We start from the raw sequence: 14692 nt of genomic DNA, 5'->3' as shown, positions 1-14692 counted from the left end.
GCCAGCCCACTTTCCAGCCGACTGGGAAGAGGACAGAGTGAGCAGTTGGGGGGAGCCTACCTTCACTTCAGAATTCTCCTGGGGAGCCCTGCCCCTTGTACTCATTGGAGAGAATGAGGGCTTGGTGATGAACCCTGTCTTAGCCCATTTGAGCTGCTATAACAGAAATACCATATACTAGGGGGTATAACAACAAAAGTGGAAGGGGCAAGCTCTCTGGATCTCTTTTATAAGGGCACTAATCCTATTCATGAGGGCTCTTCCATCATGACCTAATCACCTCCCAAAGGCCCCACCTCCTAAAACCATCATATTGGGGATTGTGTTTCAATATATACATTTTGTGGAGACCAAACATTCAGTCTATAGCAGGCCCCTCAGGGGAATCTTTTTGCCCAGGGCTGCCCAGGTGTCCTGGAAAGGCTTCGGCTCATTGCATCCAGAACAAATGCTACTCTTGTTTCTGCCTCAAGAACCTACTCATTCATCCTTTCCCATTGCTGGGTCCACTTCCCTCTCTGTTGCACTGTTGCCATGATGGCTTTTCCTCTCTTCCTGGGTCTGCTCCTCCCTGCGTCTCGATTTCCACTTACAGGCTTTTCTTCCCTTTGTACCTTGTACTCCTGTGTTCTGTCTCCTATCTTTTTTTTTTTTTTTTTCCGGTACGCGGGCCTCTCACTGTTGTGGCCTCTCCCGTTGCGGAGCACAGGCTCCGGATGCGCAGGCTCAGCAGCCATGGCTCACGGGCGCAGCCGCTCCGCGGCATGTGGGATCTTCCCGGACCAGGGCACGAACCCGTGTCCCCTACATCGGCAGGCAGACTCTCAACCACTGCACCACCAGGGAAGCCCTGTCTCCTATCTCTTGAACCTCGGCCTTAGCGGAGCCCTTTAGGGTATGCGTGAGAGATTCAGTAGAAGCAGTGAGGAACTGTTTATTCTGAGATAAATGCATTCAAACACTTGATGAGCACTTAAGATTCTTCTCACTCCTTGCCTGGTGTTACGTCTTCACGTAGAAGTCACCATCTTTCTTCTGCCACATGGAACAGTCTTCCTTCACACTTTGTCTTCTTGGATGAAGCCAAACTCCGGTTCAAATCTCATAAGCTCCAAGTTTCTGACGTTTCATTGATTTACAGTAGAAGTTTTCAGAGAGCTGGTGACAAATCCATTGGGACCTTGAGACCACTTACTCTCCCTGAGTGGTTTGCCGTGTCCCCTCTGATTTCCATCCAGCCCACTCCTCACGGGAGGCACTGGACCCATTGCAGGACCGCAGCTCCCTGTAATCAGCGTTGGTGCAAGTACCACCCACACGGGAGGGGCATGGCTCCCAGCCCTCTGATGTCATCCTGGAGTTGTCACCTGTTGTGGAATTGGAGGGTAGGAGCAGGAAGGACCTGCCCAAGAATCAGGGCTTAGGGGACGGGCCTGTGATTGGGAGGGATGCGGACTTCCTGCCTGGAGGTGTGTGTGGCCTTGCGTGTGCTGCATCCGTCAGGGTGGCAGGGCCTTTGCATGGGCGTGCCTGTGGGGACACATGTGAGTGAGCATCCTGCTTGCAGGTGAGACAGACGGCCTGGATTCAGTTCTTTCCTCTCTGGAGGCTGTGTTCTGTGTGCTTGACCTTAAGCTGACAGGTTGGAGTCCCTCAGTTTATAGATTTTATTTTTAAAGCCTTTTTCGTAAAACACTAACCTCAGCGAAGGAGAAAGAAGAAAAAGGAAAAAAGCTGAGTTCAGCAGCTGTAGTTTGCTGTATTTTTCATCTTGCATCAGCAAGTTGGGACCACAAATAATCTGGTCTTATATGCTTCAGTGATGCTGCTGCTTAAGACTCGGCTCTCCTCCTAAGGCAGGATATTCCTTGGAGCCAGCGTCACTCCCCTTCCCCAACCTGCTGGCTCCGGTGGGGGCCAGGGGCAGGGGTCCAAGTGGAAGGCAGAGCACAGGGGGGAGCACCGGCCAGCAAGGGGGTGGGTCATTAATTTCTGAATGGTTTCTGGAATCAGCTAAACATTTCCTTTTAACCAGCTTCCCCAGCCTCATATCCTTTGTTAGTTGAGGAAAAATGTCATTTATAATGGATATTGCCTTGATAAATAGCTCCCAGGAAGCATAACGTTCTCATTAGTCTATATAATGAGAAATACTCCTAGTGGTGGCATAGCTGCCCAGATATTTGCCTGAATGCAAAAATATTTATCTATGCAGTGGGCTTTACAAGGCTGGGGGGCCAGGCTGAGGGACGCCGGGGGGCCAGGCTGAGGGCCCAAGGTCCCCTGCAGCCTCTGTGGCCCCGAGGGAGTGTGTGTTCTCCCAGTCCTCTGTGAGAGCAGACCCGGACTCCCGGTCCTTCCTGCGTCCTGCTGGGCCAGGCTGCGGTATGCAGGCTTCTCTCCCTCCCTGCCACACCAGCCTCCTGTCCTTGCTCTGGTCCCCTGCATTTATTCTCTTTTCATCATTCCTAGGGAGAAAAAGAATAAACATGTTTACTTTTGCATATGTGGTTTACTTTTGCATATGTGGTTTACTGTTTACTTTTTACTGTTTACTGTTTGCATATGTGGTTTCTGTTTACTGTTTACTTTTTACTTTTTACTGTTTACTTTTACTGTTTACTTTTGCATATGTGGTTTCATTTCCACACTCTTCTGTGTAGGTGTCAGAGCCATTTAGGCACTAAGAGTTACCGTGATGTTTCCAGGGTTTATGGCTTATAAGCAACGGGTGTTTTGATCCAAATACTCCACCCTGACACTGATTCCTTTTGCCCTTCTGCTTGTTTGAGAATGGACAGTTTACCCAGCCTTTCTCCACAGGGACCCATTGGATTTTCCTCTGTGGGTCCCCAAGGCACTTGTTCATGTTAAGAGTGGTGCTTAAGCATGTGTGTTAATTCTTGCAGGCCACTGGGGCCTCCTTTAGCAAATGGCTGGTATCAGAGATAGCAAAGATACTTTTCCAAGTTCCTAACAACCACCAGGCAGTGTCTGAGGAGGGGAGGGAGACAGACCCACCCAAGGGCATTTTGGGGGGCTGACCTATCTTAGTGCCAAAGTTAATGTGACCCTGATGCATTTTGCCCTGCTGCCACCTGGAAATCTGCTTGTAATTTTATTTTTCAAGGGGAGGTGCTTGGAGAGTTCTTGACTCTTTTCCTGCTTAGCGGAAAATCTTCTGTGCCTCCAGATATAGTCCCCATCCATCCATCCACTCATCCATCCACTCATCCATCCATCCACTCATCCATCCACTCATCCATCCATCCAGTTATCCATCCATCCATTCATTCATCCATCCATCCATCCATCCACTTATCTATCCATCCATCCATCCATCCACTCATCCATCCATCCATCCATCCTTCTTTCTTCCCTCCCTCCCTTCCCCCTTCCATCCAAAAGGCTCTGTATTCAGTGTCAGGCACTACTCTGGGCACTGAGGATTCCAACATGAATAAAGTCATTTCTGTTCTGAAAGAATTGATACTTTAATGGGAGAAACAGATACAAAAAATATAAATTATGCTATGATTGGTGGGGAAAACATAATAACTGGTGTTTGTGAAACACGTTCAGACTCAGAAAGTTTTCTGGAAGCGCCGACACCTCCTGAACTGGGTTTGTAAGGGTGAACTGGAAGAGGAGATAAGGAGCGTGTGGTTGGGGGAAGGCAATCCTGGTGGGAGGAGCCTGTGGGGTAAGACTCTGTGGAGCATCACGGTTGGGGAACTCGTGCCATTTGCTGTTGCTACGAGGGTTTGGGCGAGAGAGAGGAGGAGGGGGAGAAATGAGATGGAGAGGTCATCACGGTCCCGATTATGGGTGAGGGTCAGCGTGGCAAATGACGGGCTCCTGAAACCCAGGAAGTCCTCCTTTGGGGGCATTAGTGGGGCCATAGTCACCAGAGTCAGAATAAGTCCCTCAAAAAGCTGAGGCCAGCGTGCTGGGCACACTTCTAGGTGCTGTACGGGAATCTCGGTGACACTTCCCAGAAATGACTAGACCTTTTTTCTGGTTGAGGATTCTCACAGTGGGGTAACTTGCCCAAGCTTGTCCCCTTTGTGATTTGCAGAACTGGGGCTCAAACCCAGGTTGTTTGAGGCCTGGGGTTTTGCTTTTAGTCACTGTGCCCCTCGTGCTGGTCTGTAGTTTAGGCTGGTTGTTCCTCTGTATGTTATGTTTTACGAAATATGATTTGATGTCAGAGCCTATCTGAATCTCTGTAACAACATGCCGTGGAATCATAGGGTTCGGATGGATTGTGAAGGTTGAGAAACACTCTGTGGAGGTGGGAGAGAGGGGAATTGCAAAGGGGGGGAGTGATCTGGGTCTTTGAGTGGGAGGTCTTCAGCTTCTGGAATGGGAAGAATAAAGGTTGAAAGTGCTTGAACTTAGCTCATGAGACTTCAAGTGTCAGAATCTTAGGACTAATCCCTGGGGTTAGGAAGATCACGTGAGAGGCCGACCACTGGCCATGGGGATCTTGCCTGCTCCCTGGCCACCACAGGATCACCTGCTACCCCTGACTTAAAGGACTTAAAGGAGGTGGACCTGGAGCCTTTTGCTCTGGAGCAGAAGGGAGGGTGGCAGTGGGGAGGGAGAGAGAGAAGAAACTAACCTCATACCACCAGCAGGAACCATATCAGCATTTGGAGAAAGTTGAAAGAAATCTTTCAGCTGGATGGCTACCTAGCTCAAGGCTAACTACACTCTTAACACAATAATAAGTCAATCCTCACTGAATAATTAAATAGAGAGCCTTCATAAGTATTGACTTAACGTGACAGCAAGTCTATAGTGACTCTGGGTTTGCTTATGTAAACACAATCTCTTGTTCAGCTTACTTAGCAGTTCAATGAAATAGAACAGTCCTTCAATTAAAATCAAATGATGCATACGTTTAATTCTTTTCTCCTCTTACCAGGTAATAATAGGTTTGGAACTTAGGTGAAGGGATTGGGGGGAAATTGTGGAAAAGGGCATCTGCCCATCTGCCTGTGTTTTCAGAGAACATGAAAGGCTATATCCAATGGTGATGTCTAGAAGAAGGATGTGGCCTTGGCTCCCATCTCTGGGACCTGGGTGGGAGGTCCATGTGGGCTCGGGTTGGCTTCTTTCCCAACCAGACCCTCCCAATCCTCTCCTAAAGCAGGCTTCTGTTGGCCACTCTGGTTGGCATGCCAGTCTTTTGATGGTGGCCTGGGTCTAATTGATATCTTCTGGTCACCTGGGGTCCAGTGGCTCCAACCACAGTCATCTCCAGGTCATTACTTCTGGATGCCCTCATGGCTCACCGGGAGGAGAGAGGGGATGCTGGGTGAGCTCCAGACTGGATGGAAAAGGTGGGGGCCAAGGAGGAAAGTAGCACCTCACTGATTCCCACAGATGACACTAGAAGAGGAATAAGCCTTTCTCCTTCTGCGGCTGTCACATGCTGGGAGAAGGGGAGGGAGCAGTGGGTTGAGAAAAGAGAGGGCTGGGTAAGGGTGGGGGCAGTGTGGTGGCGGGGAAGACCTACTGGCTTTGGAGCTAAGATTTGAAGCTAAGTCTTGTGCCTTGCTGCTGTGATATTAAGTGAGTTAATTAACCTCTCTATGCCTCTATTTCCTTACCTGTAAAACAGGGGTAATCATGCCAACTTCAGAGAATTGTTGTCAGGGTAAAGTGTGGTGGTGTTAGTGGAAGTACTTTGTGTGACTCGGGGTAAAGGCAGGAGATGCTTGTTAATAGATCACAGATATTATACTCCTTTGGCCTGAAGGGAGAGCTCATGCCTTCTACACAGTGTCCCATGCTCAGCAGTCCCCTAATCTCGATAACAGTGTAGCAGGTGTTGAGGGGGCAGCATCACCCATTTGCTCATACAATCCTCGTCCCCACTGTACGAGGAGGTAAGTACTATTATAACCTCTGTTTTGCAGATGAGGAAACCTGGAGAGGTTTAATGACCTTGTCCAGGCCACAGAACTGAGCCAACTTTCAGACCCAACCAGGATGACAAGATGTCAGAAACTGGACCTCACGGGTGGGCCTCCTTCTGTAGAGGGGTGGGGTTCTCTCAGAGTTCAGGACCTCCTGGGGAAAGGGAGCAAACATTTCTCCTTACAGTAGCCTGCCCTGAGCTCTTGGTCAGGTCCAGAAGGGTTCTGACCTGCATTGGCCAGCGTGGCATCAAGTTCTCTCACCTGCAAGCTCCTAGGACTCGGAGCTGCCCTGGAGTGAGGGGCCAGTGCTCTGAGATGGGTAGCTTTGCTCTCTCAGCCTCTTTCTTTTGGGATCTAGGGTCAGTCCCATTTGCTGATGCTTCTGGAACCAATAACATTTTCTCTAGCCAAAGGCTTTGAGAAATCATTGTTTATAAAAACGCAGGATTCCTGGGGCCTCATTCCATTAAATGTAAGGAAATAATTACCATCTTAAAGCAGCTTTATTAAAAGAGCACATAATAAACAGTGCATTCTATTAGCATCTTTTGAAATTTAATTCTGGATCGTGTCAGTTCACACACTCACCATGTTCCCCTGTTCGTAACCAGGGTGCATAAAGTATATTGTCTCCTGCATTTTATCCCTTAACATGATTTCATGTTTAAATTTTCACATGTTAGTATCCTCTACGTCCTTGTCATTTTCAATAGCGATGTGGCTTTCTGTGGCTTACTCATCTGAACCATTCTTCTCTAGGAAGAATCCAAGGTCAGGTCTGTCTTCCTTCATGAATTGTACCGTCGTCTGTTTTCCAAGTTACTCCCACTGAAGTGTTCCTGTGATCCTGCCTCTTTCACGTGGATTAGATAGGCCCTTTGTGGGTTTGGTTTTTGGTGTGTGTCCCTTTCAGTGTGTGCCTTTTTTATTTGCTTTGAACTTGGACAAAGAAGATCAGATAAAATCAGAGAGCAAAGCTAAGCAGTAGTGAAGAATTTTTCTTTTTTTCTTTTTCCTTTTTGGCCGTGCTGTGTGGCTTGCAGGATCTCAGTTCCCTGATCAGGGATAGAACCTGGGCCCCCTGCATTGGAAGTGCGGAGTTCTAACCACTGGACCGCCAGGGAATTCCCCAGAATTTTTCTGTTTTAAGTGACAGAGACCCAACTACCTTAAGAAAAATTAAAAAGGAATCTGTTGGCTTCCAGTAAAATCTAGAAAGGGCAGGAGTGTATTCCAGGACTCATACAAATAGGTCTCCCTCTGTCTCTCCTTGTCTCTAGTTTCTGTTTCTCTCTGCAGGTTGGCTGCATGCTTATCCTTACTGTGACCAAGAGGCTAGATCTATGGTCCCAATTTATCTGGGCTCACATCCATAGTGTCTTATAACCAGAAAGAAAAGAATGTTCTTCTTTGCTCCATTAGGAAAGTCTCTGGGCAGGGCTCTGCTTGGCCTGGCTAGTGTTACTTCCTTATACCTAGACTAGTCAGTGTGGCCAGGAAGAGAGCTGCGTGGTGGGCCAAGCCTGGGTCACGTGTCCACCTGTGGCCCCGGACAGTGGAGTGCCACTGTTGACAGCCTGTAAGAACTACCTGGCCGGAGGAGGAAGTCCACAACCCACCCCCTAAGGGGAGCTGCTCTTCTAGGCAGAAAGAATAAGTATCCATGTACACTTAAAGAATAAACAGGAGGGAAGGAAGCCAAGTGGATTCTTGATTTCATGAGACAAGTGGCGATAGTCCTCGGGAACAGGCAGGAAATGACGGGGGCTCAGGCTGTCCACGGTGAGCCCTGGAGGCGTCAGAAAACAGGCACGTGGGGGAAATCCATTTTCCCCTTTCTCAGTGTCACGTAACATTGAGCCTACTTAACCGTGCCCTGCACCACCGGAGAGGACCTCGGAAAGCCATTCCAGAGGCTCTTGGGTCTATGAAAGCCATTTCCTCTGTGTTCCCCTAAATTGTCTCTGAAGACCACCATGAGTAATTTGCATTTCTTGGGAACCCTTTTTCTCCTCCATAAGATATTCAAGTGCCCTGTTCATCAGCATGCAGCAGTGCTGGTGGCAGCCGTCTGGAAGCATTGTTAGTGGGGGCGGGTCATGGCAGCAGAGCCAGAGAAAGACCCTGTCCTCACTGACAGATGCCTGGTCCTGCTTTGCTGGCTGTAGGGTGTGTGACCGTGCGACCTACCTCTTGGAGCTGCCGTGTCCTCTCTGTGAAATATGACTACTTTGTGGGATTTTTCAGAAAGTTAAATGCAATAACCACGACTGGCACATGGTGTATCCTCAGTAAATATTAGCTTCCTTTACTCCTCCTCCGATTCTAAACCAGTAGAAACCCATGGGTTTCTGTGGCAGCAGCATAACAGGTATAACCTGATAAATGGGAACTTGGCCAAGAGCTTCAGACCCTAAAGCCACGTATTGGCCAGCATTGGAACGTTTTGGGCTTCGGGGGAGCAATTTACTGTAGTATTATTCTAGGCCAGACAGATTTGAGAAGAGTCTTTGTGCTTGGGAAGGTGTTTACAGTCTGCACCAAGGGAGGGATTTGTTGATAACAGGTACCTGTACTTTCTTGGCTAAGGCCAAAGAAAAGAAGCAAGAGATGTGTACCCAAGTGTAACTGTTTGTATGGGGATAGGAATGTGTGTGTGTGTGTGTGTGTGTGTGTGTGCGTGTGTGTACAAACATGCATAGTCTTGTAACTGTGAACCTTCTTGGGCTACAGCCTGAAGCACTACTTTCTTCCATGGGCTGGGCTATATCGTAGGTATATTTAAAGCTGAGACCAGGGAGTGGAGTCTGGAGGGTTCCCACAATCCCAGCTCTGAAGCCTGTGCAGATTTGCTTCATCCCCCAACTTTTGCCTGCATCAGAATCACCTGGAGGGCTGGTTAAAATGAAGATTGCTGGGCTCTGCCCCTAGATTTAAGATCTGTTATATCTGGGGTGGGATCTGGAAAATTTGCATTTCTAAGAAGTTCCCAGTTTTACACTGATGCTGTGGGTCTGCGGACCACACTTTAAGAACCACTGAGCTATAGGAAGTCCACCCTCTCCCATCACCACCACCCCCGCCCCCCAGTTCTGGATGATTCTGCTTATGTGGGTTGACCTTGGCACTTCCAGCTTTGCCTCTTTTTTCCTTTCAGGAACACACCTGTCCATCAAATAGGGTTGCCAGATCTAATAAAAATACAGGCTACCCAGTTAAACTTGAATTCCAGACAAACATTGAAAAACTGTTTGGTGTAAGTATATCCCAGATACTGCATGGGATGTACTTATACTAAAAAAAAATATTCATTGTTTATCTGAAATTCAAATTAAATGGACATCCTGTATTTAATCTGGTGACTGTTTAATGAAACTGGGGGTCAGATGTCTCTCTCTGCCTCTCTTGCCACTTTCCTGTGATTGAATAGGCTACAGCTGCTGAGGAAACAAGCCCACAGAGGGTTTGTGTGTTTTGGACAGACCCACCTGCTGTCCTGAGCTCATCTGGCAGTCTTTACTCCATCTTGCTGAGATGGACTTGACTCGTGTTCATTGTTGGCTCTCTTGCTGGCTCTCTGTTTTTTCTCTTTGTCTGTCTGTCTGTCTCTCATGCTTTCTTTTATGCCATCACTCCTATGGGGGCTCTTCAAGGCAGAAATCTGAGAAGTGATGAGGCTGGTCTAGGAAAAGGCTGTTCCTGGAAGTGAGAACAGAGTCCAAGAGACTGGGGACCTCATGGCGTCAGCAGGGACGAGTGGCATCTGGCCCGAGATCCCCAGCTGCCTCACCGCGCATTATGAAAAGGATAACATTTGCCTTGGAGACTGTACCTACCAGGACTGGACTGATTCACTCATGGTTGGAGTTGAGAGTGTCATGGGCTTGAAGGAAGTTGGCCCCGCTGGTCTCGCATGCCGGTGGAGGGAGCCGGCTGCTATGGGCTTTGGTGTGACTTAAGGGACAGAGGGAACCTGAGAAATCAAAGGCCTCCTGGAGGCTTGGACACGGCGTCCTCCTAAACGGCCCCATTTGTCACTCTGGCTTGCCAAGGCTGCCTGGATGCTGAGGACAGAGAAATGGAGCAACAGAAGGCCTGGCCGCTTCCCTTCCCTCCACCCTTCCCCTTAGCTCCTCTCCCTCCCCTCCCTGTGCTCTGAAGAGAGCCACAGGGCTGCTGTAAAGGAAGTAGGCTGTGGCCTCCCAGGAGCGAGGTGGCCTTTCCCCATGGGTCACCCAAGGTCTGGCAAAGGGACCTGTGCTGCTCCTCCTGTGTCCTCAGCGTGGCATGGAGAGTGACGCGGGGCAGGGAGGCCATTGTTCACCTCGGTCCAGCAGGGTGACTCTGGAGCCTGGCGGGGAGAGAGGGGGAGCTGTCTCTCCCCAACAGGCCCACATTGCCTTGTGTGGGGTCCAGACCCGCCTCGGAGGGGTGAACAGGTATTTTTCTTCTACATCAGACACAGGAAAAGCTACTCCCCGTTTGTCTGTGGCAGGCACGGTGCTGGGGATGAGACATCTGGGTAGAGAAGAAAGATAAGGACAGTGTCTCCTCTCTGTGCCCCAGCTCTCCCACGTATCCCGTGAGGGAGATAGGCAGGCACAGCCCACCCCATTTGATAACTGGGGACACTGAGCACAGAGACACACCAGGCCTGCACAAGGTCACACAGCAGGCGAGCGGTAGACTGAATGTGGTTGTGTGACAGCTGCTCCCTTCTCTCCCAGCAGCTGGGTCTGCCCTCCCCTCCTCACTGAGGGGGTCTCACTGGCCCACTGCACCTGGTGTTGGAACTCTTTCACTTTCCGTGTCCTGGCTTACTTCCTTTACCCACCCATTCTCTCTGGATGACCTTGTCTCTCTCTGAGGGCATCATACTCCCATTTTCACTCGTTCCCTCCGTCTCCAGCCTGGGACCCAGTGATATTTTAAGAAGCCTCATGGATGGTGAGGACAGCAAGATCCTTGAGGTTCTTAACATCAGTGATTGGAGAACCAGCCTTGCAGAAGGGAGGTGAGCTTCCGGGAGGATGGAGCTGGGCTCTCAGGTCTGCTGCAGCAGGTGGCATGCTCCTCCGGGATGGTGAGCCGGCATTGACCTCTGTGGAGCCCTGACCCCATCAGCTGGAATTACCTTCCTGACATTGCACTGACATGCGTGCCATTCCCATTCTTAGTCTGTCAGCCACATGGCAGGGCCTCAATACGTATTTGGAGAAAAGATGAATGGATATCTACCACTTGCCCAAAGGGGTTTGGAGGATATGGGTGAAGAAATCAGTAGAGTCTGCCACTTTGGGAATGTGTGTTTCAGTTGGAGAGAGCGAACAGGGCAATATCAGTAAGTCTGTATGCAATTAAGTATGAAATTGACTGGTCCAGACTATATGTGTAGCTGGAATACAGAGGTGGATGAAGTCCATGTGGCTGGAGGGGCAGAAAGGGCTTCACGGGCTGGACTGACAGTGAGCATTGGGTAGCTGGTAGGAGGGGCTTGGGCTCTCTGTGTGATCAAATGACATTAGAATGGACTCCTGTATTTTGGCTGAGAGATCCTATTAGAACATCTCTTTGGTAGGGAGGAGATGGTACCTAGCAGCTCTGCTTGTAATCTTGCAGCCCCACACCCTGCAGGAGCTTGGATGTGGCTTCACGCTGACCCCTGTGGTCCTCCTCACTGCAGGGCCTGACCACAGCCCCTTGGCTCCTTCTGGAGGCAGACATTTGGCCAAAACAGTGAAATCTTTGAAGGTGCTGTATTCATTTCCCTAGCTGCTGTAGCAGAGTGCCACAACTGGGTGGCACTGATTTTTTCACAATTCTGGAGGCCAGAAGTCCAAAATCAAGGTGTTGGCAGGTCTGTGCTCCCTGTGAAGGCTTGAAGGGAGAACCTGTTCCATGCCTTCCTCTTAGCTTCTGGTGTTGCCGGCAATCTCTGGCATTTCTGGACCTGTAGGCGCCTCACTCCAATGCTTCCTTGATCTTCACATGCATTCTCACTCTGGGTCTGTGTCTCTTCTCTTCTTCTTATAAGGACACCAGACACTGGGTTGGGGGCCCACCCTAATCCACCGTGACCTCACCTTGGTTACATCTGCAAAGAGCTTATTTCTGAGTAAGGTCACGTTCACGGGTACCAAGGATGAGGACCTAGCTCTTTGGGTGACACAATTCAACCCACGATAGCTGCTGAGAGATTTTGGTCTGTTGGCCTCCCAATCTCCTTTACCTATTAAGTCTGTGTCCCCTCCTGGCCCCCTGACAGGTCTCTGGAGGTCCGGGGTGTGGGCAGAGACCATCTCTCATTGACCTTCATTCATTTGCTAGTTCATGGAGCAGGACAGACTCCGGTCTGGCCATTCAAGACCAAATGTCATTCTTGCCTTTTTTTTTTTTTTTTGTGGTACGCGGGCCTCTCACTGCTGTGGCCTCTCCCGTTGCAGAGCACAGGCTCCGGACGCGCAGGCTCAGCGGCCATGGCTCACGTGCCCAGCCGCTCCGCGGCATGCGGGATCTTCCCAGACCGGGGCACGAACCCACGTCTCCTGCATTGGCAGGCGGACTCTCAAACACTGCGCCACCAGGGAAGCCCCCAAGTGTCATTCTGCAGGGGCTGGGGGCTTGGTTGGAAACGCTGCTTTTCCCTGTTTTGGGGACTGGGTGGTGAGGCAATAGAGGGTATGATTTACGGGCAGGAAGGAGGGCGGAGACACTGCAGCTTTCCTTCTCTTTTCTTATGGAGGACGAGTTACTTTTATAGAGGAGCAGGATGTGGGTGGAGGACCTGCCGGAAGGGGTGGCCCTTATTGTTGGGGTTCTGGGCTGGAGTCTTGGCTCCGCTGCTCGGAAGCTCTGGGGTCTTGGGCAAGTTATTCAGCTTCTCTTAGGCTCAACTTCCTCCTCTGTGAAGGAGGATGGTGATAACAACTGCTTGGCAGATCTTGGCAAAATTTCTGTGAGGATTACGTGATAAAAGGTGGATGTGAAAGGACCTCTTCTTAAGTCACGTTTTGATCGTGGTCAATTACACACAACATAAAATTGACCATTTCCACCATATTTAAACGTACAGCTTAGTGACGTTAAGTGCACTCCCATTGTTGCACAGCCATTACCACCATCCGTCTCCAGAACTTTTTCATCTTCCCTGACTGTGAAAATACTTTTATTCATTGCATAAATAAGGCAAATGAGTCTCCAAGAAGCAAGGGCTCATCTGAGGTCTCGCAGCAAGAATGCGGCGGAGCTGAAGTGAGACCTCGCCCCCAGCTCTCAGCTGGGAGCTCACCTTCCATCTCCAGCACCTAGCTGCCTCTGCGGGCTGCAGGGATCCAGGGACACTCAAGGTCTCTTTGGGGTCAAATCACTCTGGAGAGCTTCCTCGTTCTCCTAAACCCCCTCTCCCGGGACTGTGGGGCCTCCAGGGAAACCAGGTGGGACCCGAGGAGCCGCCTCTGTGTTGAGAGCGTTCCTCTTAGGCTGTCCTGGTCTCTCTCAACTTCTTGTCTTTTTCTCTATCTGCTCCTTCCTGATATGGACAGAGTTCCAGTGGAGAAGCAGGGGAGCTGAATTCGGGGTGACCTGTGGGATGGCTTTGTGAGGTACCTCACGGTATGGACAGAGATTGGGCAGGGAGGCAGATGGCCTGGGTTCTGGTCCTTCCTGTGGCTACTGTAGTAGTTCTCACCGAGCCCGTATTGTCGAGGTCCTACTTTGTGCCCATCGCTGGGAAAACACCAGTGAACAAGACCTTGGTACTTGCTGCATGCAGCTGCTGTAAGACACTCGGAATATGATGGCGAGGACCTTGTGGCAAAGGGCACTCGCCTATAGGAAACCCCGGTGGGTGGGGAGGTGGGCGGTGGCCTGGGCTGATGGATGGTAACAGCCTGGGGCCAGGGTGCTAGGGCAGGAAGAAGAAGGAACGGGAATTGCTATGCAGGTTGGACTTGGGTGCCCTGGGCTCTCTGTGACCTTGCATCCAGGTACTGGGGGCTGGAGACAGACCGGGTCAGACAGCAGCGCCCTTCAGGCAGCTCATGGTCGAGTGGGGAGCACAGAGCTGTGTGCAGGTGGTTCCAAAGCAGCTTTATCTGCACTGACAGAGAGGAACGGGTGATGACAGGTTACATCACCAGGGGAAGAAAAGGCTGATTCTGACTTGCAGGATGGGGAAGCTGGTGGAGGGATGGCAGGGGAGGCTTTGCTCTGATTTTTTTTTTTTAGACTGTCTATAAACTAGTAAGATTTTTATTTAAGATCACAGGTGTAAATTATTTACTCAATTTACATATTTAAAATTGGAATTATCAGGCTGAGCTTTGCTCTGATTTGATGCAGAAGAGATGGGTCAGGAATGCCCAGGGGATGTCTCGTCCTAGGGGGACTCTTTCTTTAACCTCCCTGGGGGCTGTCCCCTTTGACCCCCAGACGGATTCTATGAAGTGGCTGGACAGGGATTATTGTACTCATTCTGTGAGTGGCAGTGGTGCTGTGTTGGAGGACTTGGGAAAGGTCACCAGGAGTGGGTTGAGCAGGAAGCAGGGCCTGGCCTTCCTGCCTGGGTCCCAGGCATTCTCAGCAAACCCACCCGGGTTCCCTCTGTGTTCCTCCGATGGAGAGACCCATTAAGAGCAGGCCTTGCCTAACCTGGGTGCCTGGGTCTCCAGGAAGTCCTGTCCTCAAGGAGCTCCTAGCCTAAAGCCCTCCAAGCTCTTTCCCTCCGTCTTCCTCCTCTCTGTTTTCCTGGCTTCTTCCCACCC

General features: G+C 50.3%; 1 protein-coding gene across 3 annotated transcripts in view; it reads left to right on the top strand.

The window, feature by feature from the left end:
• The window catches only part of GFRA2 (GDNF family receptor alpha 2), a gene marked incomplete at its 5' end in the record, with an annotated part of 95572 nt that overhangs the window by 66024 nt on the left and 14856 nt on the right, over positions 1–14692 (top strand). The gene's annotated exons all lie outside the window — the stretch shown is intronic.

The sequence above is a fragment of the Leucopleurus acutus genome (genome assembly GCF_964270905.1).
Source record: "Leucopleurus acutus genome assembly, chromosome: 7".
NCBI lineage: Eukaryota > Metazoa > Chordata > Mammalia > Artiodactyla > Delphinidae > Leucopleurus > Leucopleurus acutus.
Note: the sequence above shows the minus strand (reverse complement) of the source record. Positions and strands in the feature narration are given on the sequence as shown.